Source organism: Suncus etruscus, chromosome 14 (assembly GCF_024139225.1).
Source record: "Suncus etruscus isolate mSunEtr1 chromosome 14, mSunEtr1.pri.cur, whole genome shotgun sequence".
Lineage (NCBI taxonomy): Eukaryota > Metazoa > Chordata > Mammalia > Eulipotyphla > Soricidae > Suncus > Suncus etruscus.
In genome coordinates, this window is record NC_064861.1 from 12,767,752 (window position 1) to 12,794,148 (window position 26,397).

Genomic DNA, 26,397 nt, shown 5'->3' on the forward strand with positions numbered 1-26,397 from the left:
AATGAATGGGAAGCATAGAAGATGGGACTCCTGTGGTGAGATTGTAGACAAACAGAGTCTACTCATATTTAAATATTCTATAACAACAAATGGCAGTAGCTTTAAAAATACATCTCAGGAATAAAGTCTGACCTAAACTTTTGTGTATGAATGGTTGCAAATTTTTAAAAAAATCAACACTTCGTCTTGTTTCTATCAATATCAAGTGAGCAGGAATAAAGTGGAACTTGGGGGAACATGAAGTTGTACAACTACTACCTCAGTCTCAATAAAATGAGACAAGCCAGGGCCATAGCATAGCGGTAAGGCTTGCATGCAGCTGACCCAGGATTGATCTAGGTTTGATATCCAGCATTCCATATGATCCCTCGAGCATGCCAGGAGTGATTTCTGAATGCAGAGCCCCTGAGTGTTACCAGGTGTGGTGCAAAAACCAAAAGAGAGAGAGAAACAGAGAGAGAGAGAGAGAGAGAAGAGAGAGGAGAAGAGAGAAAGAAGAGAGAGAGGAGAGGAGAGAGAGACAGAGAGAGAAAGAGAGAGAGAGAGAGAGAGAGAGAGAGAGAGAGAGAGAGAGAGAGAGAGAGAGAGAGAGAGAGAGAGAGAGAGAGAGAGAGAGAGAGAGAGAGAGAAGAAACAATGGGAAGTTTTGTCCTCAGCAGAATAGACTTAGACAGCCCCTTAGTTAAGGTCCCATGATCAGGAACCATACCAGAAGGCATTATTAACTGTTCAAGCCCAAGTAGAAATGACATAAAGTCAATTACTTAATGGCTATGTGTTAATTTTTACATGAGAAAATTTATACTGGAAATTAAAATTATTCAACTTTTATTTCTGGATAAGTTCTTAAGAAAGAGTCTCACTCATTCCCTTTTCATACATTTTATATCCACTTTTAAATAGAATAGTGAGTTATTTTCCTAATTTACATATAGTGTAATTTAGCATGCATTAAGTTTGTAATAAATGACTTTGCTAATTCTGCATTTGCAAGAAAATGTTGCCTTTTTACCTATAAGTAAAACAAATATTTATTACTAAAATGTAGAGTCTTTCCTAAATTCTGTGTAGTTTCTAAACTGCCTTTTAATGAATAAAAAATAAAATAATATTTTAGAAATTGCATATTTTGCTAATTAAATGATAAATCTTTAAATGTAAAAGTTTTCATACATTTTATAAGTACATATATACTTTTTATACTTGTATATAAACTTTTTATAAGCTCGTGAGAATCATGTTAAACCATTTTTTAAATCAAGGTATTTTAATGTTAAAATCAATAACATTGTTATGAGTTATGATTTTTAAATGTATAACATGGTAGCAGTAGATATGGACACAAGTTCTGAGGAAAAATGCTCACATATTTTAGTGAAAATATATTTTAATAAGGAAATATTCAATTAAATAAATAAATTTAATTTTTTTAAATTAAAATACTGTTCAAAACTCAAAAATGAGGAGTTGCAAAGCCGATTATTACAATCTTGTATGCAAATATACAAATTTTGAGTATTCTGCTTATGTTTATTTATAGGTGCTTTATCATTTGTTTGTTTTCAATTGTCTCTATTAGTACATAAGTACTCTTTGTGGAGTATTAATACTCAGAGGGTTTATCTTCATTCTATATAAAACATTAATAAAACAATAAATCAAGAGGATTTGAATATGTTCAATAGTCAACAATTCAGAACACAGCAAAATAATAGCATTAAGTGTTACCTTGTTGAAATATCATTTATCTATAATAATTAAAAACATTTTGGCCATATTAACATGACTTGAACTATATGCCCCTAAGAAAATTCTCACTTCAAAAAATCCATTAAAGAAGGATTGGCGAAAGACAGTAGAGGGTAGAATGCTCTTCTTGTACATGCTAGATCCAAATTCAATTCCTCTGTATCCTCCATAGTCCTCTAAACCTACAAGGAGGAATCCCTGAGTGCAAAGTCAGATAAAAGCCCCAAACAAAAATCTATTCACTTTTTTGGGGGGTGTGGGTTTGGATCACACCCGGAGATGCTTAGGGGTTACTCAGAAATCGCTCCTGGCTTGTAGGACTATATGGGATTGAACCACTGTCTGTCCTAGGTTAGAGTGTGCAAGGCAAACACCCTACCACTTGCAACACCGTTCCAGTAAAAATCCAGAAGAAACACCAAGACATATAGTATTTTTTTAAAAGTTTGATGGACAGTGAAGACCAATACAAGAATATCTCATTCAGATGTGTTATATCAAAAAACCAAGGGAATGCCCAGGCCCTAACAGCAGCCCTGAAACTTGGAATATAGAACCCTGCCTAGGGAGATGCTGACCAGTAGTGATAGGCTGAATGGTGGAAAGCCAGGAACTTTGTGTACTAAGGCCATAACACTGATGCAACCACTGGGTATAATAGAAGCTTCAGTAAAGATATAAGGTAAGAGACTTTACAGACAACAGATTACAATTGTGAAAGAGGCTCTGGAGAAAGAGAGGTTGGATTGTCAGGCTCTACTATTAAGGCCTTCTGTTCTGTAGTCTAATAGTCTTAAGGAATGGCCTAATGCCTCTTGTGAACCACTTGAAAGTTTTGATCCACCAAAAATGGAACATTACGTAGTGATTAACATGTATCCATCACAGATTCACCCATCAAGCAGAACTGAAATGATATGGGGGCTATTTTTGGAATTACAATTTGGGGTCTTATCTCAACTAACAGAAATTCCAGGTGATTTTTCAAACCATAAAGAAAAGAAATCTAATATAGAATCAAACAGTGAATACAAATATTGCAAGCAAAACAGTAAATTCATGTTCACAAATTAAAGTTATAAAAACCTATCAAATATGTTGAGCCCAACTAAAAACTTAGATGAATTTTTTAGTACATGATTCCACAAGAAAGAACACTGTGAAGTTTCTGGCTAACAATCTAGGAAAAGGAAGCGTGACAGAGAATAACCACGTGTAAAGAGAGTGTAGTAATTAAAAATTAATCATTTCACAACAGAGTGACACAACATTTTCATAGGAAATAATACAAAAAAAGCCACAAAACAAAAAGCTCATTAAAAAACATGCTAATAACCCTTCAGCAAGCCTATCACAGAGATATGACACTATCCTCTATTAGGAATAACATAATGAGCATCACTACATTTTTCTCAGCTACAAAAATAAAGAATGTCATCTAAAGTCACTTTCTCTCTTTTTTTTTTAACTTGAGACTTCGGAGAGTTTGACTAGAACTGCATTTCTGCCTTTCCAAAGCACATCTTTAGTCATAAATCTATAGAATCAATTTTATCTTGGCATCCAAGCTTGTGTTGCCTAGGAGACGGATTTAACAGTAAAACAAAAAACAGGTCTGCCTCAGGGCAGAGAATCACCATGGTGTTAGATGGCTTTCAGGCAACATTTGTAATCAGTGAAAAACCAGTATTTTTATTTTTAATAAAAAAGTTGATTGATGTGTTTACATATTCTGGTTCTAGTGAAACATTAAATTCTTGAAGAAATTTGAATGTTATTATGCAAAGACAAATTGTATGTTGGCACTATTTACTCTAGAATTAGAAGAAAAAAATTAAGTGTATAAGTTTTAAAAGAATAAAATAAATATTTTCTTTCTTTGGGACATACCAAGCAAAGCAGGGAGATCATCTGAGTAGGATGCTAGAGTTCATGACTAGCACATGCTAGTCAGCACAAATTTCTGGGTCAGCCACAGACACCTTGAGACAAATTTTAAACAAAGACTAATAATAATAATAATAATATATCCAAATATTTTTATAACTTAAGCTATTTTTTACTTTTTAAAGGAAATGTAAACTATTTTAGTTATTTTAAGTTCATATTCTAATTTAGAATATATGTATACTTGAACATAGCAGAAAAACTGCCTTCTGCATTAGAAAAAATAAACTACTGGTGTTTAACTGAACAATTTAAAACATGGAATCAATGTCTTATTCTACAAATATCCCAACTCTGTTTCACCTTTTGTACCATTGTAGCTTTAGTCTATCAGTAAAATGGCTGTAGCTTTTTGAATAAGTAAACCATTAGCCATAGAAAATTCTGGCAATTCTTGTTGTATTGGGTAGATAAATAGATAATTAATTGATTAACCTAATTGGCAATGAAATGACATTTCTTTTTTAAAAATTATTATTTAAGAACTCTGGTTAAAATGTTGTTCATACTACAGGTTTTTCTGCACAGGTAAAATTGTTCATTATTGAGTTACAGTCATCTAATGTACAACAATTTTCTCTCAATGAATTACTTGCAAAGAGTCAGATTATTTTCAAGAGTCTAAGGCTTAATATGTTTAAGTAGTGTTTTTATGTTTTGGATAAAACTTAGAGACCAAATACTATATCATAAAGGATTCACATTTTTTTTTACCAATGCATGTACTCCTTTTTCATGATAGTCCTTGCAAAAATAAGGATGAGAAAAAACTATTTTAAATATAGTAGGTGATCATCTGTGAAGTAGAGATATGTTTAACAGAATAAAAATTCAAGACAAAAGTTTATTTTTTTGGCATTCAGCAAACTTCCTTTGATCTCAATAACAGCCAAAATTCATGTTCTGTGACCCTAAAAAAATGGCAAATTTTTTTAATTTGGTCTGGCTACAGAAATTTTTCCCAACTGAATTGCCAGTCCACAGTGGCTTGACCAATGTACACAAGTTATTTTGGAACCAAAGAACCTCAAAAGTTATGCTCAGGATATGATTCTTGACACACTGGGTTTGAAGATGGGGTGCTGCTGAAGTCTCTGACAACTTAGCCATTCTCTGAGTACATCTTGTGATGCTGGGAATAGAACTGGGCCTGATACATCCAAGGCATTCAACGTATTCTTCAAACTGTCTTATTGATTCCTGAAGTTGAACTTTAATAAAATAAAAATTTTATGAAGTATCAACTAAAATAAGCTTTCATATGTAAAAAAAATAAGATGTTTATGTTTATCTCAAATCAAAACAGCAATGATATGTAATATAGTCATTAGGAGTCAAAGGTTAGATTTATTATTTTTAAATAATATAAATATTTATTTTTATTGATTTTTCTTTTTTAATACATATTTAAGAATCAGGATTACAAACTCTTTGTAGTTGGGTTTCAGTTATATAAGTAAAAAAATGAAAACCCCATTCACCAGTGCAACATTCTCACCACAAATGCCCTTCATCTCCTCATTCCCCCACTCCTTGCCTGCATTCAAGACAGGCATTCTATTTCTCTCACTAACTACTATTGTCATTTGTCGTTGTCAATGTAGTTATTTCTCCAATTGAACTCAACAAACTTCATGGCAAGTTTCATATTTTGTTTAAGACCTTTGATTTTGAGTCTGTGTTTGTTCTGACTATTCAAATGTGCTTCTTGTAGGCAGCAAAATATTGGATTCAGCTTTTTGATCCAAATGCCACTTGTGCATTTAACCCATCTTCATTGAGAGATAATTGTCATGGGATTTAATGTCATCTATTTAATGTCATCTATTCTTCTGTGAAGAAGTTTGGTGTGTCTTTTGGTCTGTCTTGTCTTAAAGTAGACCTTTCAGTTTATATTTTAAGGCTGGTTTTGAGTTTGTAAAGTTTCTGAACTACTGTTTATTCATGAAGTTATGTATGCTTCCTTCAAACCTGAAAGTGAGTCTAGCTAGGTGCAGTACTCTAGGCGAAGCATTCGAGTTTTGTCACTATATCCCACCACTGCCTTCTGGCCTTAAGGGAGTTTTGTGACAGGCCTGCTGTAAATCTTAAGAATGCTTCTTTGAATACAATTTCCCTTTTGATTTTGCTGCTTTCAGTATTATATCCCTATGTGGGGGAATCGTCATTGTGACTAGGATCTGTCTTGTGATGAAAGATCTCTTTTAGCTGGTACTCTTCGGGCATGCAGAATTTGGTTGCATGCCCTTTTTAACTCTGGGAGTTTTTTCTGTAATGATGTCCTTTACTGTTGCTTCTGCCTATGCATTTTCTTCTTGAGTCTCTGGAACTCCAAAGATTCTTATGTTGTTTCTGATGAGTTTATCCAAGACTTCTATTTTCATCTGTTCTAATTTTTTGCATACTTTTCCATTGTCTTATCATTTACTTTAAGATTTCTTTTCAATCTATTCTGCTGTATGGAGTCATTCTACATCTCATCTTCCAGCTCACTGATTGTCTTCAACTGCTGTTACTCTGTTGGAGAGGCTTTTTGTTGAGTATTTTAGTTCATCTTCCAAGTTTTTCAGTCCTATTATTTCAGTTTGGAATTTTCTTATTTCTATCTTTATGATCTGTTCAGCTCAATCTATGCTTTTTTTTAATCATATGAATATTCTCCATATTTCTTCTCTATACTCCTTATTTGATAGGTGGTTAGCACTTTTCAGGTCATCAAAGATGACACCATCATTATCTATGCAGAGTATATTCCTGTGTTGTTTCCCCATTGACATGCTTGTAGTGTGGTTTTTATTATGTGTTGTGGTGGAGTTCATGGGTTTCATGGCCGCACTCCTCTGGCTCCACCCATTGGCCTACCTTGTGATGAGCCTTTCTCAGATTCCTCACGCAGTTACACAGGAAACCAAGCAGGAAGCAAAGCAATGAGTGGTCTTTTATAATGTCTTCTTTGGGCACCTAAATAATATAAATATTTAATTTTCAACTCAGGAATTGGAAAATGTTCAGGGATTAACATGCTTGACCTGCATGACTAGAAAACTTTCCATGCCTAAGAGTTTATTATAAACATGATAAAATTTCAATATTTTCTGCAGTTTAGACTCTAAGCTTTACCAAGGGGGGGAAAGAGCAATTTCATGTCCCTTAGAATGAAACTACTATAGTTCTTTTATCAAAGATATACAAAAAAAATCAAAGAAATAAAATAAGACAGTCTTTGGCTTTTCATAGTAACTTATGCCAGTGTGAAGAACAAATCTCCTGACATGATGTGGCACAGGAATAACTGATAAGAGGAAGGGAAAAGAAATCTATAACAACATAATCTCTTGCCACATTAATTAAGTTTGAATTTTCTAGGAAAATTGGGGAAAGAGATGACTCTCCCATATGAATATAATTCCTATTGACTTCAATAATACAGCCTCACATCAATAAAGATGAAGCCAGTTTTCCTATTACTTTTGTTGTACAAAAACATAGATGGAGCATTAAAGTTTTATATTGGTGCATAAGCTGATCTATAGACTTTCCTAAGTAAATATAAAAGCTGATTTGAAGAGAGTACAATGGGTTAAGATGCATGCCTTGATGTGATCAACCTCAATTTAATACTGGGATCCATATAACCCTTAGCAGTTCCACATGGAATCACTGGTCTGTCATGATTGGCTGAAAATTGTTCATAGTTTTTCCCCAGAAAATGCTTATTTAGTATTTGTTGATCATATGAAAAAGTTTTTGCCTTTATAGAAATTACTTTTGATTCTTGACAGATAAATAATTATATCCCTTGGGCTTTTCTATATAATAAACCACTTTATAAGCTGGTTGCCTACATAAAAAGACATACATCTAGCCAATGCCCTGGCTTGTCTGTTCAGACTAATGTGATGATATTTCCCAGCTTTACAAGACAGTTTATTTCTTCCTGGTGCCAGCAACATTCAACACATGATAGAGGAATTGATGAGATAGTTATTGTTTTATTCCTTCACAGCATATATATATATATATATATATATATATATATATATATATATATACATGTTCAAGCTCTGAGATAGGCAAGTCTTAACTTGAACATTTTTCAGAATTATGTGCTAAAGAATGGACCTGATGGTTTCCTCAAATAACAAACCCCAACGTGAGATTTGTGTGTTGAATACTGCAGTAGAAAGAATTACATACCAGTGGTCAGCAACCTGCGGCTCGTGAGCCACATGTGGCTCTTTACACTTTTAATTTGGCTCTACTGTTTGCCGGGCAGCTGATCCAGGAGGCAGGACTCTGCTCCTAGCCTCTGTCAGTGCACACCCTCTGTGGCTCTCAAAATAAATTTTAATCATGGTTTTGGCGAGATTTGGCTCAGTTGAAAAAAAATGGTTGCCAATCACTGTTATAGAAAATTGTGTTTTTTTTTTTCCATAGATAGTATCCATGGTTCAGGGGTGTATGGGCAATGCCCATTCTTTTGAGGTCTGAGCCAAGTCATTATGCCATTGTTCAGCATAGAAGGCCAAACTGCATTACAAAATTTGTGTTCCCATTCTATCAGATAAGAACTTGTTTGCATATGTAATATTTTTCTATTTTAATGTGCCTATGCAAAAGAGGACAATGCCACAAGGTATTACTGGTGCATCTGGGGGCCAAGGGAACGAGGCCAACTTGGTTCTAACAGGAATGCTGAACAGAGAGACTCCTATCAGAATTCCTTATTGAACAGATCACAAAGAAAAAAATGCAGTGGGTAAAATTGTCACTATGTAAGAGGATATTCAATAAGAGTTATAGCTGTTAATGGAAAACATTTCAGATATTCAAAGAAGATATACACACCCCTTTTATGTCTTTAGAAATAGTCAGGGGGAAAAGGGTGTTCAATCCGGGACACCACTTTGGTCTGTGATTTAGCCTTCTGGAGTCTGAAAAGCAACTCCCAGTAGTCCCATCTCAGGACATGTCTTTGAGTGGGGACTTCTCAGAACTGAGTATGGTGCAAGCTCAGGTACACAGTGAAGGAAGGTGGAGGACTGGAGGCCTTTGAGAATAGATAAATAGGAACAGAGTATTGGATTCTTCTCAGGATGAGCATCTATTTTTTCCACTTTAGGAGTTGGTTGACAGCTGGCTTGAGTGGAGATAATGATCTGCTTCATGAGGATCCAAGAACTGAGGGTAAAAAGGGTTAAATGTGGGATAATAGGCAGTGGTGGTGATGGAGTAAAGGACTAGAAATGAATTTGTAAGGTGGTGAGCCAAGGGGAGAAGAAAAATATACAACACAGACCTCTGTATATTGCAAATATAGAATAAGCCCTAGGATATCCTATTACACTATCTATACTTTCACTCCCACGCAGTTTGGAAATGGACACTGTTGAGAAGAAAAGTTGCTGGTGACTTCCCCAAGCCAGTCCCTCTTGTGCAGGGTGGGGTTTGGGGAAAGCCTGGGGTCCCCTTTAAACTTCTCCCTGTGCAGGTGTCCAGGGATAGCCCCAGAGTCCAGAAGGAAGGAGAGGGAAGGCTATTGGGGGCTGCCTGAGCCATGCAACACCCCCAGGCTTAGTAGAAAGGCCTTCAGCATTTCCCTTGCTGGCAAAAGCTTCCGGCTCCCAGAAGAGGAAAGAGTTACTTAATGAGCTAGAAGCCGGAAGTTCACCAGCCTTCTCCCCAAACCCACCCCTCCTGTGCAGGGTGGGAGTTGGCATTAGGAAAAGCCAGGGGTCCCCTTTAAATTCCTTACTGGCACCTACCTCGCTGGCCCCCTGTGTGGGCACTCAGGGATAGCCCCAGAATCTGTGTGGAGGACTTGATCATTTTCTTCTTGGCTCAATGTCCTCATAAAACTAGGTCTGGCATAACAAAGCCAATACCTTCAGTGACTTTAGGATGATTTTAGGAAGAAGCAGACTAATGATCAAAGAAATAGTATTTCACCTGGGGATTAGAGATACTGACCATGTAGAGGAAATAATAGTTCTTGTTTCAGTACCCACAGTATGGACTTTTAAGAAAGGTAAAAACATAGGTCAAATTTTATTGCTTCCTCTGTTGTGCCTGAAAAATCAGAATTCAGCAGAGAAGGAAGTCCTTTGGAATTACTAACCCTGAGGCTTCTGCTTAATGCATTTATAGCTTTTACTGCTAAACTTAAAGAGGAAAATACAAAGTTGACCCTTGAGATTCAGGGCAGGAAGCTTGAAGGAATGTTTGACTCTGGTGGAGTGACATCTGTGATTTCTTTAAGAGATTGGCCCCTAGGGGCCCGAGAGATAGCATGGAGGTAAGGCTTTGTTTTGCATGCAGATGGATGGTGGTTCACATCCCGGCATCCCATATGGTCCCCCGAGCCTGCCAGGAGTTATTTCTGAGCGTAGAGCCAGGAGGAATTCCTGAGCACTACCACTACCGGGTGTGATTCTCCTCCCGAAAAAAAGAGATATTGACCCCTAAATTGGACCCCACGAGAAATCAGAACACTTTAGAAGGGATAGAAGGGGACTTGCACGGGTCTGAGGTCCCACAGCTAAGCAGTGGCAGTGATGAGAACTGAATACACCTTCCTCGTCCAAGAGCTCAATGGTAACTGCTGGGCCCTTCTGCCTCAGGAGAGGAATGGGTCTCCCTGTCACACTAACCTGCACCCACATTGAAGCCCCTCTCTCCCTCTTAGTCCACTCTACTTGGTACTTTCAGGAATGGCCCCAGAAATTATAAGGCTGTTATGCTTGGGCAGCACATAAGGGGACACCCATGAGAATGGGGCAAGCACATTTGTCACCAGTTCTAAGGGGAAACAGCCCAAGGATAGTTTCCCAGAGGAGCCCCACATCCCATGGGATTCAGCTGCTCCCCACACCTTGCAAAATAAGGTGACAGGGAAGGGTGTTGAAGGGTCTTGGAAGGGGCTGTCACCTGTGGGGATGGACCTGTTGAGGGTCTGGGTTCAGCAGCTACACACAGGAGTGCTGAGGACAAGGGTTGACCACAACTATAGCCACCAGGAAGACCCCATAGCCACTTCTGGAAAGGCCTGCGTACATCAGGGAGACAAAACAGGAAAGGTCAGTCCAGAGGGCAGGGTTTGTGGGCAGGCACACCATAAATGTATGGAGGGCAGCAGACCAGTGAGAGCAGTGAGGGATGCAGTTAGTTGGCCAAGGGATTGGAGAGATGCTCTGGGAGGGGAGGACACTTGGGGTTATAGATGCAGGTGCTCAGGTGCTTCAGATTAGAAAGGCTGGGGGCTTAGGACAAGATCTCTTGGAACAGGAAAGTCGTGATCCATCTAGGCACAAGCCAGAAAGGTTTTGTGCATGGAAAAATGCACCTGTTTCTTACCCCATCGTTGGGGGTTGTGGTGCAGGAGGGTCCAAGGTGGGGGTGGGGTAGCCTTCAGGCACCTATTGGCATGCCTTTATTGTGCTGTCAAGTCTCTGGGGTTCTAGATTTCTCTTTGACCAATGGGCTTGGAGACACTGGGCCACGCCCATGAGCCCCCCTATAAAGCCAGTGTCCCCGTCTCTATGGCACCCTCTCGCAGTGACCCAGTTATTTCTGGAAAGAACGAGATGTGGCCCAAATTCCCTTTCCCCATCTTACCCCTTGAGGGTCGAGGATTGCAGAAACCCCGAATCAATAAAGTCACCATTCGTAGGATGTCTGATGGCTTGCCAGCCCGGCCTGGCCATGCTCGGCCAGTGGCCAGTGTGCGAGGCCCTGAGGTCAGTTAATGAGCCCCTCAGCCCACGGACTGCCCCTGCCTGAGTCACCAGGCATTTTCAGTCCTCTCCAGGGACTTTCCGGGACTCTGTGCTGGTGACCCCCCCAGGTCGCCTCCTGGCCCATGAAAGTGGACCTTCAGATTTCAGGTTTCAAAAACCACAGGGTTGTCCCTCATGTCGCCTCCCCAGCTATGGAACAGCCACGTTGGCCTCGGGAGTGCCAGGAGTGAGGTCTCTCGCTGCTTAGGTTCTGGTTGCCCAGAGCCTAGAGCCTTGAGCTGGTCCTTACACCCAAGGTCTGAAACCCGCAATCTTCTAGAGTTTCAGCCCTTTTTCTGTTTCCCTTGGTGGCACCATGTCCAGTTTGAAGGTGACTAGAGATTGGGGTTCCACCTTTTCTGGGGTTCTGGCCCATTCTTGGACTTGGTAGTGCCCCATGTTTTAACTCCATCCCTAGGTAAATGTTTTACTTTGAGGAGGCACTTCTTTTGGAGCTCCAGGAACCCTATGCAGTGCTCAGGAGCAAAGTGGGATCAGCCCAGACTGTCTAATCCGAGTGACTCTCTTTAACCCCTAGAGGACAATTTTGTCGCGATTATACCCAGCTTGGTCTCTAGAGCCTTTCCAGTTTCACCTGGTTTCTCATCTCACTCTCATTTCATGGCATAGGCCAGGGCACTCTGAGCCATGTGTGGCCCAGATCCCTGGCTATCGGACTTTGCAAAGGTGCTAAGCCTAGAGCCTGAGCGTAGGTCTAACAGGGAAGGCACTTGCCTTGCCTGGGGGTGACTTGGATTCAATCCCAGGCACTGTTCTGTTCCCCAGCATCTCCAAGAGAAATCCTGTGTGCAGAGCCAAGAGTAAGCCCTGGATATCACTGGCTGTGGCACCGGAACAAAGTACCAAACAAATAAAACCATAGTGCTCCATTTCTTCAACTTAAGAAGACAATTTTCGTTGGGAAGGGTTTGGAAGTCTGAAGGAGACAGTCTGGAGGAGAGTTTCAGAGCGATTGGGAGAGGATGGAGGTTCATGAGCCACAGAAGAATGACCGGGTCACTCTCTGCTCTCATTTCACAAACCAGCCGGACACTCAGACCTCCATAGTTGTGTCCATAGTCAGGGCCTGAGATAAAGGCCAGAGATACTTGGGGGGATGGGCTTCCTTGCAGCATCCCAGATTCTCAGATGAAGGGGGGGGGTACCTTTCAAGGGACAGTAGCCAGCAGGGGTGCAGAGCTCAGAGCCTTACACAGCAGGCATTGTAGCTGGACTGTCCCGGGGTGGGGAGATACCTTGGGCAGTGAATTCCCACTTTCGTTGGAAATGGAGGCCAGAACAGGGAAGGACAGCTGGGGTGGGGAGACCAAGACCAGAAATATTCCTTGAGATTTAGGGACCTGGGAGGCTTTGGAAAAAACCTGCCAACATGCTGGCCTCCTGGAACTTGACTAACCTTTGTACATGTCTATTTAGACACTTGGTGCCGAGACCATGGCTGCAAGGACACCCCAGAGAGACCATCTTGCTGGGGAAAGAGGCTCCATGGTGAATATTTGTAAAATGACACTCAAAGTGAATGGGCTCAATTCTGTGGGACCAAAGACACCAGGCCTCTGTGGAAGGGTGGAAAGAGGGCTGCAGAATGGCTAAGCCAGAATCCCATGCAATCAGGGAAGAGTCCGAAGTTCAGAGACAGGTGTGTTTAGTGAGCCATTCCCTCTCTCTGGGTGCAATGGGGAATGGAACAAATGTGAAAAGTTCTTAAGCCTCGACCCTGCTTGTCTAGACTCAGGGAGATAAATGTGGGAGGGAGACCGGGGAGGAGGGAGGAGCAGCACAAGGAGTTGACCAGAGGTGTTTTCCAGTGGGAGGGACCAAGCGAGGGAGCCCAGGCCAATGGGCCAATGGGATCAGCAGGTGGGATCAACACTGCCCCACTTTCATTCCAGCTCAGCCCAGATCTTCATCCACAAGGAGAGACACAATCAGCGCCTCTGCCACAGGTGGCTGTAAGTGCTCCTGACAAGTGCTCCTATTCCTACACATGACCCACGGACTCCAACTTCTCCACAGCCAAGGCTGGGGCCCCAACTTGGGAAAGCACTTTTAACGGAACCTGGATCCCTGATTGAGTTGGTGGCCAAACCTATCAACACAGAGCACAGATACCACTGAACCTTCCCTTCCTCCTCTTGATTGGTTCCTGCCCCATGCTGACCCACACCCAGGGCTTACAGCCAGTATCGAGCAATCCCTTTGGCAGAAACTGGCATGCTAGTATGGCAGGGAGGGGGCTTGCTTGCATAGGGCTGACCTGGCTTTCAGCCTGGCCATCCCACCTAGTCCCTCAGGCCAAAAATGGAGCGGTTCCTGCCCAGGCACCCTATCGCAGCCCTGACCTGATTAGGACAATTCGTAGGATTCCCCCTGGGCTTGTGTGTGTCTCAGCTCTTCTCCTCCCCTCCAGTTCCCTGTCAGCACAGACAAAACTTCTAGAGGCACGCAGACAATGGAGGTGGTGAGTGAGGAACAGCAAGTTGAACATGTGAGACATGGGAGAAGATGTGTTGCGGGGTGGTGACAGAAGCCCCCCTCCCGGGAGGTCCAGAATGGGAGAGCTGAGGTGAGACTGTTCTTGCAGCTCAAAAGTCTGGCTCGGGTGAACGTCGAAAAAAACACCTGGAAACGGCAGGCCCAGAAACAAGAGATCTCAGAACAAAAACTCTTCCAGGCCATCCAGGAGGTAGGCTGTGACCTTGATGTCAATGGACCCTGCTCTACCAACATGCCATGCCATGCCATGCCATGCCAGAGCAAACTTGGGGTACGAAGAGAGAGAGCCCCGTCATGCCTTCCACATGTGCCCCTTACCTGGTTTCATGGTTTCTGTTGTACCACAGCCAAAAGTGCTCAGGATGGACACCAGAGGTGATTTTTAGGATTCAACCTAGGGCTGTGCTTTTCTCGGACCCCTTCCCCCTGCCCTGTGCTTTCATTCTGCCACCCAATCCCACTACCCTTCCCCTGTTTTTGGCAGTGTGCCAGGTTAACACGAAAACATGAGAAAGTTATGAAGACCATTCAGACATGGCAGGCTGCACGTGCTTGGTTCTCGAGTGAGTTTTGGGGCTGGCACAGTCTAGACTTAGGACTTTCAAGCCTGTGACAAGGGAAGGGCCAGGCATGGGACCTGTAGAATGCCAAGGGAGGTGGCACCGGGGATGGGGCCTTTTGACCCAAGGAGAAAGGTTGGAGCAGCAGATGGGCGATTTTTGCCTTCTCTCTGCACCTCAGTGTCATCCTCTACCGGGCTTCAGGTGGGGTCTGAGGGCCAATGTCCAGTCCCCCAGAATTTTCCCATCACAACATTGCAGAGAACTCTGAGAACTGAGAGAGGGAAACCTGTGTATTTTTTTCCTGTCACCTGGGTCCCCTCCCAGCACTGTCAGGAGGGTCTGGGATTAACCCACCCAAGGGAAGCTTCTTCTTGGTATGAGGCCTAGAGCATCAGGGGGTGTGAGAAGTCATGGCTTTCCCAAGAGAGGTGGGCTGGAATCAGAGTTGGGATTCCAGACGAGGAAAGCTGGGGTATGTGTGAGACTCCGGTGGCCTCGGCTGTCTGCTCTCTCTCTCAGTGACACCACCTTGGTTGCGGGCTCTGGAAGAAGAACTGCAGGTAGAGGCTGAGACCTTCCAGAAGGCACCGGTGAGTCTTGCCCCATTCCCATTTAGGTCCGGAGGAAGGGAACTTGAGCCACTTCAACCTGGAGCTAGGGCAGCGCCTCCTGCTCTGGGCTCTGAGGCTGAGACTCGCCCAGCATGCCTAGGCGTGAGCTGCCCTGTTGACACCACTCCACTGGTTTTGTCCCTGTGCTCAGTGCCCTGACGCACAGTCGGAGTCTCAGGAATAGCTCCAGGACAGAACTGTGAAACAAGTCAATTGTCCTCCTGGCTATGAATGCCAAAGGGGGTCAGTGTCTTTGCTCCTCTAGCTTGGTCTTCCTGTCTGTCAAGTGTGCTCAGAGGCTCAAGGAATGTGACAATGCAGGAGGCCTCCTGGTCTGAATAGAATGCAGCATAGACTTAGCTACTCTGCAGAGCCAAGCAAGGTTCCTTGAAATTGAGAGGCTGCCATGAAAGAGTCAGAAAAGAGGAGGGGCGGGCATTCTTTTTTTTTTATTGGTCACACCCGGTAGCGCTCAGGAGTTCCTCCTGGCTCTAGGCTCAGAAATTGCTCCTGGCAGGCTCAGGGGACCCTATGGGATGCCAGGATTCAATCACCGACCTTGTGCATGCAAGGCAAATGCCTTACTGCCAGGCTATCTCTCCAGCCCCAGAGGGGCGGGCATTCTTATGCTCTTCCTAACTCGCTCCTATTTTGTGCCCCTCATGTCTTGACTGGTCTGGCCTCTCTGCTGCCTGGCCTCACCCCCAGCATCACTCCCACAGGCCCATGATGCATCCTTGCATCAGCAGTGGCATCATTGCCGTGGCGGTGTCCTGAAGTACGTTGAGGCCTTCAGGCAACACCGGGTGGCCTACCAGCACTTGGCTGGAGAGAAAAAAGAATTGGAAAATATAGTCCGGAGACAAAATCAGCTTCTGGCCAGGCTCCGGCTGGAGAAAAGCCACAATGAGGTAGCGTTGGAGAAAGTCCTGTTGGACCTGTGGGAGATGCTGGAGGGGGGGATAGAAGGGGGAGGGAGGGAAGAGAGATAAGAGAGGAGAAAAAGAGATAAGAGAGGAGAAAGAGATAAGGGGGGGGGAGGCTTGAGGCTCCTGGAAAGGTGGCCTGGGACCTGCTCCACTAAGCCTTTCTGCCTCCCCTCTGCTTCCTGCCCCTTTAGACACACATCCAAGTGGCCGTGGAGGAGGAGGCGCTGCAGGCCCAGCTGGCCAAGGTTCCCTGAACCTCAGAGGAGCGTGAGTGGAGGGGTCCAGGGGTGAGCAGTCACCTTGGGAGAGTCAGGAGACGGGGCTCCCCAGAGAGGTAACGTTAAGCCCCTGCCCCAGTCCCTGCAACTTTCATGGGTGTCTGAGGCCCTGGTGCTCCCCACAGTGAGAGAAATGGCAGGAGTGGAGGAGGAGGAAGTGGAGAGGAAGACAGAGCTGGCGGCACAGACAGTGCATCTGCAAGAGAAACAGCCCACCTGGACTCTGCCCGTCAGACTAGTGTGTGATGAGGCCTGGGTAAGCCTGGCATCGTGGAGGGATCAGGAGGGAAGGATGGCTTCCCTGGAGGTACCCCACCAGCACACCACACCCTACCTCTTTCACACAGATGCCAACAACACCTGGCACCAAGGCAGAGCCAGAGGGAGAACCCAGCATCTACCACACAGCCTCCGAGGTCGGCATGCCTCTGGGAGCCACCCTGAGATGGCAGGCCACACCGAACATGTCGCTGGCCCCTAAAAGGGGCACAGGACAGGGCTGGGCTGCATTCACCAAGCTCTACCGCCTGACTGGGTTCTCCCCCGTTCAGGTCTCCGTCATCTAACCCCACCCTGACCTTCCTGCCCTCCTGCTCCCCACCCTCTCCCACCCTCACCTTCCTCTTGTTCTCCTTCAACCCCTCCATCTCTCTTTGGTTGAAGAAAAATCACCATACCTCCTTGGGGAACACCCAAACCAAAGAGCACAGAATGAGACCCACACAACATCGCTGGGCATCATTGGCTGCTTGATTGCAGGCCATCAAGTGCCCCCTCAACACCGGGAGGCCACAGGGATATTTTGGCAAAAAAAAATAAATGCCCTCAAATCTTTGTGTACCACCCAGCGAGGGTTCCATGTGGTGGTGTTCTCCACACCTGGTGTAACTGAAGGGGAAATTTCCCAATGTCTGGAGCCCTCGATGTCCTGCCAGGAAAGAAGGATGATGTCCTCAAACTCAGCTGGGAGAAGCTTCTGCTGGCAGCTCAGGCCCTGGTGGCCACGAAACACACAGTTTATGTCTCACGAGGGTACCGGGGGGAAGAAAAATCAAAGAAAACTCAGCTGAGGCCAGAGTCATCTGGCTGTCCTGAAATTGTCCAGCTGCTGCCACTGAAGCCACTCTGACCTCTGGCCATTTTCTGGGAGCTGAGACTTTGTGTGGCTCCTGACCCCGGGGCCGACCACCAGCCCCTCACAGAGGCATCTGACGTTCAGTAGCCAACTATGGCTCTGTGAAAGACTCTCCTTTGAACTCTATGGACATTGCCATCCCTAATAACAACAAGGTGGCTCAGGCGGCAGATGCTGGCCCAGGAAGGTCTGCAAATGCGAGGCATCATTTCCCGGAACACCCAGGGGAGGTCGGAAGATTGGGGAGTGAGTTCAGCCTACCCAGGAGACTGGTCTGCAGCTCCCATTGGCTCCCGCCACCGGAATGGTCGTAAACTGTTTATAGGCTGATTAGAAATCATATGGATCTAACATGTGAGTTTTTAAAATAAAGATATTATTTATTAAAAAGAAGATAAACATTTTTTTTTAATTTTTATTTTGATCATAGTGGCTTACATATTGTTGACAATAATATTTTAGGTACATATTTACATAAAATCAGGGGGGATTCCCATCACCAAATTGTCCACCCTACACCTCCGTTTCTGTCCTACCTCCCATTTCCTTTTCCCTCACCCCAGGGCGGCTAGAATATGTGGTCCCCTCTGTATCCAACCCACTACTTAGTAGTCTTGCACCTGTTTGGTCTTGATGCCTCCCTTAATTCCCCCTCTAACTGGAGGCAGGACTAGCTAGTTCAAGTTGCGTGGTTTTGTTTGAAAAAGAGAAAAGTGATAAACTGGGGTACCCCGAAAATGGACGGAGTCCTTCTAAAGGCTCTTATCATCAATTTGGGAGATGGAGAAAAAGAAAGTGAAACACTCCACTAGTACCAAAAGAAGTATCAAATATCCAGTGAGGGCTCCAGCTATATCGATAAGCACCTCAAAGAACAGACAAAACAAACAAACCAACAAAAACAAAAACAAAAACAGACAAACAAAAATCATGCCATGGTCTTGAATTGAGAAACATGGCATAGCACATAACGAAAGAGAAGAAAGGAAGAGAGAAAAAAAAGTAAGTATAATTGGGGACAACAATTTCAATAATCGCACCCAAACAGAGAAATCGACCAAAATAGATAGGTAAATCAAAAATAATAATAACAATAATAAATAAAGGTAATATATATATTTATATAAAAAATAACCAAAGTTTTGTGCTTTTTTGTAATTGTTTTTTTCCCTCCTGCCCTGGCACAGTAAATATTGGGGTCATTCGAAAAGGAATTCACTTGGCCTAAGTGATATGGGGTTTCTCCGTCCTTGGAGCATACTGTCATGGGATCAACTCTAGACTTTGTTCAGGATCAGGGTCCTTTACTTTCCTGGTGGTTTTTTTTTTTTTTTTTTTTTTTTTTTTTGGTGTGTGGAAGACTTCTGCTCTGTGTTCAGAGGTCTCAGTATCTGCACAGATCCTGAGGTGGGACTTATGATGAAGTCAGTCTTTGTGGTTCTAGAGGTTGTTACCTCAGTGTCATTTTAATCCATCTTCAGTGGTTGATGATCTTGGTCTTTGCACTGAACCTAGGGTGGCACCTAGGATAGCGTCTTTCTTTGTGCTTCCAAAAGCCCCATTCCGTTACCATTGTCTCTGCCAGACCTTTGGGACTGGGGATGATGATTATTGTGCAGGTCATATTTCAAACCCTAAACTAGGGCTCTTTTATTGGTCCCAAGATGTATACAGTCTGGTCGTGGTTCTAGCAGCCAGTCATCTGCAAATCCCGATCTTGGTTTTTGGACCTACCAAAGGGTGCCAAGACTTCTGGTTTTGTCTTGTCGTTAGTTGGTAAGGTAGGCTAATCTGCTCTAAGGTCAAGATGTTCGCATTTTCCTCGTTGTCAGGATACCATGTTAGAGCTGGGCCTTGTTGTTGGTCCCGTTGTATCAAGGCTGTCCCGGATGGAGTTTGTTTCCTGCAGTTGTTGTGAAAAGCTGTGCCGTTTCTATGTCGGGGATCAAAGGTTCAAGGCTGGATGAATGATATCTAATCACCTGAGGTCTAAGTTGATTCCACATGACATATTTTCAAGGCAGGAGATATCCCCATATTGTAAACAACTATGAGTTCCTATCTCTAGTAGATAGGAGCTCTTTTTTTTATAAGTAAGATTTCCCCTTTACTTAGTGTGCCTTTGCAGGGGGAAGTGGTGCTACATTATAATGTCTGTGTATTTGTGGGTGGACTAATGGGATAACCGAAAGAGGTCACATACCCAAAAACGAGGAGAAAAAAAAGAAAAGAAAAAAAAAGGGAATTAAAAATGTATGTGCTCACAAATATATATGTAGGACAATCATTTAAAAAAGATAAATAAATAAATTTAAAAAAAAAAGATAAAATGAGTTAGCAAAGTTTTTAAGGGACCAAAGTGGTGCAGAGGACTACCTTACATTTGGGGGAGAGCAGGTAAAGAGGTGGTATATTACAGGTTTTATGCCTATATTGGATGTACAGTTTTTCCCATTGTCTTTTGGGTTTTTCTTGTGGTGTGTGGGTTCCCAGGCATCTTCCTAACCCACCCCCTGACCTTCTTCAGATTGGTAAAAATTTGCAGCAGGGAGGTCTTGGAAGAGTTCTTGCGTTGGGGATACTTTTGGACCTAGGCCCGGTTTCAAGGAACAGTCCGCGTTAGGGGGAGTTGGTAGGGAGGGCCTCACAGCATGATTCCACAGGGGAGTTGGCTGTCTTTTCTTGCAGGAGACGAGGTGTGGGTTTATCTGGGTGTCCCCTCGCCTGGGTGCTGGGTACTGGTTCGCTGGGTAGGAGGTCGATCTTGATGCCTAATAGAATAAGGACTGAGGGTGAAGAGTTTTAATATGGTGGGAGATCTGGATGGGATTGAGGGGTGAAGGGATAGTTGGATTTCCGGAGGGGAGAAAGGGGAAGGTATATGGGAAGGGTATGAAGGGAGAGAAAAAAGAAAATACCTTAGAGAGAAAAGGGGAAGAGAAAGGTAAAAAAGTAATGAGCAGAATAGAAAAAAAAAGTAGTGAGAAGAGAGGAGAGAATAGCAAAGGAATGCTGGTTTGATTGAAAGTGTTTGAAGAATAGAGCCTGTAGTTTAATTCTGTACATCTCAGGTACTGCTTCGGTGGTCTGACTGGTCAAGTGCTTCAATTCCTAAATGAAGGTATTACCTAGAGATAAAGTGTATGTTAAAAGTTTTCTCGTGGCCATCTCATAGTGCATGCAAGGTATGGTATCCCGTGTGGTATCCCGGGTTGCCACCTTAGTTTGTCCGCCCTTTGTATCCAAGTGCACCTGTGGACAGAAAAGCTGAGAGGTTATTTAAGATATAGTAAGATAAAGGCATTAAAAGGTAGTGTTATGGTATGTTGCCATTGCAGTCCGTGATTTCCCTTGGTGTTCTATACTTGTGTTCCTGTATATGAACTCTAAGTGATTATTGTGGGCCTTTGTTGTAGAAGTCTGATTATGTACCTGTTCTCTCTATGCTGCTGTTTCTGTTGTTGTTGTTTTCTTTGTGGTATAATGTGTAGTCAAGAGTTTGCATTGTTTCTTTTTCATGTATTTTGGACACTGCTCCCACGTATGTGTTGACTATTACAGTGTTCGGAGTTTCTACCCTGTTAAACCCTGTTATTTGATTGTTAGGTATTAGTTGTGTATAAAATATGTGTTCTAGGTGTTTCAGAATAGTGGTACCATTCTGTGTTTTTCTTTTGTCTTCTGACTTACTTCGTTTAACATAACATGATCTAGGTCCATCCATGTTGCTGTAAAGTCTGTGATTGTATCATTTCTGACTGCCATGTAATATTCCATTGTATATATGTACCACATCTTAATGATCCATTCATCTGTTGTTGGACATCGAGGTTGGTTCCAAGATTTGGCTATTATACTGAGTGCTGCAATAAATAGTGGAGTGCATACGTATTTTGGAATGAATGTCCTTCCATCTTGGGGGTATATGCCTAGGAGAGCAATTGCTGGGTCAAATGGCAGCTCAATTCTGAGTTCTTTGAGCACTCTCCAGACTTTTCTCCGTAGATATTGGACTAGGGGGCATTCCCACCAGCAGTGGATGAGAGTTCCTTTCATACCGCAACCTCGCCAACAAAGGTTGTTTCCATTATTTTTGATGTGAGCCAACCTCACTGGTGTGAGGTGGTATCTCATTGTTGTCTTGATTTGGATCTCCCTGATGATGAGTGAAGGTGAGCATGTTTTCATGTGTTTGTTGGCCATCCTTCTGTCTTCCTCAGAGAAGTGTCTATTCATTTCATTGCCCCATTTTTTATGGCTTTATTTGGTTTTGAGGGGCTCAGCTTTCTGAGTGCTTTGTATGTTCTAGATATCAGCCCTTTATCTGATATGTCAAGTGAAAAGATTTTTTCCCATTCTGTTAGCTGTCTTCTTGCGTTAAGTAGGGTTTCTTTTGCCATGCAGAAGCTTTTTAGTTTGATGTAGTCCCATTTGTTTATATTTGATGCTAACATTCTTGCCATTGGTGCTCCATTCTCAAAGACCCTTTTGATATATAGGTCTTCGAGTGTTCTGCCTATTTTATTCTCGATAAACTTTATAGATTCAGGTCTGATTTCAAGGTCTTTGATCCATTTTGAGTGGACTTTTGTATAAGGAGTGAGATATGGGTCGATTTTCACTTTCGTACATGTGGTCTTCCAGTTGTACCAACACCATTTGTTGAATAGGCTTTCTTTGTTCCATTTCAGGTTCTTGCCTCTTTTATCAAATATTAGTTGGCTGTATATCTGGGGGTTTATGTCTGGGAATTCTGTTCTGACCCACTGGTCTGAGGTCCTGTCTCTGTTCCAGTACCATGCTGTTTTAATTACTATGGCTTTATAGTATAGTTTCAAGTTAGGTAAGGAGATGCCTCCCAGCTTCTTGTTTATCTGTATGTGTTTGGCTATCCTGGGTCTTTTGTGGTTCCAGATAAATTTTGTGATTGATTGTTCTATTTCTTTAAAGAATTGTGTCTGGATTTGGATAGGATTGCATTAAATCTATATAGAAGTTTGGGTAAGATAGTCATTTTGACTATGCTAATTCTACCTATCCATGAGCATGGGATGTTCTTCCATTTCTTTAGATCGTCTTCAATTTCTTTCTGAAGTGTTTTGAAGTTTCCCTGGTATAGGTCTTTCACTTCTCTTGTAAGGTTGATTCCTAGATACTTGATATTTTTTGGTATTATCTTAAATGGGATTGTATTTTTAATATCTCTCTCCTCAACTTCATTGTTTGTATATAGAAACGCTACTGTCTTTTATGTATTGACTTTGTATCCAGCCACTTTGCTGTATTGGTTGATTGTTTCTAGGAGTTTTACTGTGGACTCTTTAGGGTTTTTGATGTATATCATATCGTCGGCAAATAGAGCTAGCTTGTGTTCCTCTTTCCCTACTTGAATTCCTTTGATTCCCTTCTTTTGTCGGATTGCTATTGCTAGGACTTCTAAGGTTATATTGAATAAGAGTGGAGATAGTGGACAGCCTTGCCTAGTTCCTGACCTTAGTGGGAATGCTTCTAGTTTCTCGCCATTAAGTATAATGTTGGCTGTAGGCTTTTCATAAATAGCTGTAACTATCTTAAGGAAGGTGCCTTCTAACCCTATTTTGCTGAGTGTCTTTAACATGAAAGGATGTTGGATTTTGTCAAACGCCTTCTCGGCATCAATTGATATGATCATGTGGTTTTTGTCTTTCATGTTGTTGATGTGATGTATCATGTTTATTGATTTGCATATGTTGAACCAACCTTGCATTCCTGGTATGAATCCCACTTGATCGTGATGTATGATCTTTTTGATGAAGTGTTGGATTCGGTTTGCTAAGATTTTGTTGAGTATCTTTGCATCTATGTTCATTAGTGAGATTGGTCTGTAGTTTTCTTTTTTGGTGGTGTCTTTGCCTTCTTCGGGAATGAGTGTGATATTAGCCTCATAAAAGGAGTTGGGGAGGATTCCTGTTTTTTCTATGGTTTGGAAAAGCCTATGGACCAGTGGTAATAAGTCTTCTTGAAATGTTTGATAGAATTCACCTGTAAATCCATCTGGGCCTGGGCATTTGTTCTTAGGGAGTTTTTTAATTACATCTTCAATTTCCTCTGAAGTGATTGGTCTGTTTAGACTTTCTAGATCTTCCTTTTCCAGTCTTGGAAGAGGGTGTTTGTCCAAGAATCTGTCGATTTCTACTGGGTTCTCTAGCCTAGTTGAGTATAGTTGTTCATAATATGATCTCATGATGTGTTGTATTTCTTGGGGTTCTGTTGTAATCTCTCCCCTTTCATTTGTGATCCTAGTGATTTGGGTGTTTTCCCTCTTTTTTTGGTGAGTTTTGCCAATGGTTTGTCTATCTTGTTTATTTTTTTGAAAAACCAACTCCTGGTCTCATTGATTTTTTTGTATTGTTTTCTTAGTTTCTATGTTGTTTATTTCTGCTCTGGTTTTTATTATTACTTGCCTTCTGGTTGTGGTTGGATTTCTCTGTTGCTGTTGTTCCAACTCTTTGAGGTGATCTTTTAAACTGTTGGTTTTGTTATTTTCCTGTTTCTTGACATAGGCCTGTATTGCTATGAGTTTCCCCCTAATTACAGCTTTTGCTGTGTCCCATAAATTTTTACATGTTGTCAAGATAAACATTTAATGAGAAACCAAAAGCTCTTATAGTGGAAGACACAGTTTGGAAAAATAATTTTAAAAAATAAAGAAAAAAGATAAAACATCTGGGTGTGTGAAGATACAAGAAGGACCAGCTGCTTTTCTGGGGCCAATAGAAACATTCCTGGTCTCCCACAGGTGCCAAAAAAAATCTCTGAACAAAAGGAAAAGCGTGACAGCCACACCTTCAAGATAAGGACCAAGTGGGGCTCTGGCAGTCAGATCACAAGCCCCAAGAAATCATCCATCAGAGAGCTGATTGCAAAAATGTAATTCTTGTCTATGTGGTGCCCACGATCTTCAGCCAAATGTCATCATCCTGCTGAATCACCATGTTTTCATCCAGAGTCTTGTAACATGGAGGATTGGAATTAGGATCAAACTCCATCTCTGATGGGATGGAATGTTATGAGATGAAGCTGGACATGGGTCCAATTTCAGTGAAGACTTTGACCTTGTTAACCTGGGTGACTATGGCATCCACAATCTCCCCTTTAAAGGACCAGAAAACAAGGTCTTGTACTTGACTGGAGACAGGACAAAGCCTCTGCCCAGCTGGATCACACCAGCACCAATGTCGTCGAAGGCAACCACAAAGCCATACTTGCCAGTGCAGGTGCCCTCCACTTCTGTGAAAAGCTTCTGCTTCACGGTGTTGGGCAGGTTGGGGCCGAAATAGCACAGGTGCAGCAGGATTTTGTGTTCCAAGGAGATGTGCTAGAACATCTTTGCGAAGGTACCACCAAAGCCCCTGGGTCTGTCTCACAACCTGTCCTTTATAGGCCAAATAGAAATCACGTGGACGTGAGTTTCTAAAAAAACAATTGCCCAAGACTTAAGAAGAACCTTGGCATTTGAACTGGGGGAATAAGTTACAGCTTCTACAAAATATTCTGAGCCAACATTTATAATTCATATAAGAACCTACTCTAGACTCCAAGCCATATGGCTTTCGGGAATGAAACTGCTGATTGTTTTGTCATGTCAATAATTAAGTCACCTGTAGCCCTTCATACAAATGCCTGTCGTTTGCATGTCAACTATCATATTCCATGGAAGCAAGCCATACAATTAGTTGATGCATATACCATTTTTGCACCTTTGAAAAAAAGAACACATGTCACTGGGGCCAACCCCCGAAGATTATAGACTATTTAATTGAGGCAAACACATGTTGACTCCCCCCCCAAAAAAACCCTATCTTCATGTGATGGTAGAATCATATTTTCATTTTATATGGGGAGTTCCAAAGACTTCATAACAGGGTAAAGAAATTTGCACCTTCTTGCATCAGTGCTTTTCTGTTATGGGTTTTCCCCAAAACATGACAGACAATGGCCCAGCCTATACGAGGAAAATTTTTCAATAAATTCGTAAGTAGTGACAAATCAAACATATCACTGGCATCTCATATAATCCATAAAGACAAGCTGTAGTTGAAAAAGCTCACAGAACTGTAAAATATTAAATTAAATTATGGGACTGGAGAGATGGCATGGAGGTAAGGCATTGGCCTTGCATGCAGAAGGACAGTGGTTTGAATCTCGGCATCCCATATGGTCCTCTGAGCCTACCAGGAACTACTCCTGAGCATAGAACCAGGAGGAACCTCTGAGCACTGCCTGCAGTGACCCAAAAACCCAAAAATGTTTTTTCAATTATTAAAGTATAGAACTCTTATCCATTGCTGGTGGGAATGCCGTCTAGTTCAACCTTTATGGAAAGCAATATGGAGATTTCTCCAAAAACTGGAAATCGAGCTCCCATATGACCCAGCTATACCACTCCTAGGAATATACACTAGGAACACAAAAATACAATACAAAAATCCCTTCCTTACACCTATATTCATTGCAGCACTATTTACCATAGAGAGACTCTGGAAACAGCCAAGATACCCTTCAACAAATGAATTGCTAAAGAAACTGTGGTTCATATACACAATGGAATATTATGCAGCTGTCAGGAGAGATGAAGTCATGAAATTTCCCTATACATGGATGTACATGGAATCTATTATGCTGAGTGAAATAAGTCAGAGAGAGAAAGAAAGATGCAGAATGGTCTCACTCATCTATGGGTTTAAAGAAAAATGAAAGACATTCTTGCAATAATAACTTTCAGACACGAAAGAGAAAAGAGCTGGAAGTTACAGCTCACCTCATGAAGCTCAACACAAACAGGGATGAGCTTAGTTAGAGAAATAAGTACATTTTGAACTATCCTAATAATGAGAATGTAGGAGGAAATAGA

At 42.4% G+C, this 26,397-nt stretch overlaps 1 pseudogene; it reads right to left on the reverse strand.

The window, feature by feature from the left end:
* Positions 1-24,362: 24,362 nt before the first annotated feature.
* On the reverse strand, positions 24,363-24,870 carry LOC126028297 (DNA-directed RNA polymerase II subunit RPB7-like; annotated as a pseudogene).
* Between the last annotated feature and the right edge of the window lie 1,527 nt (positions 24,871-26,397).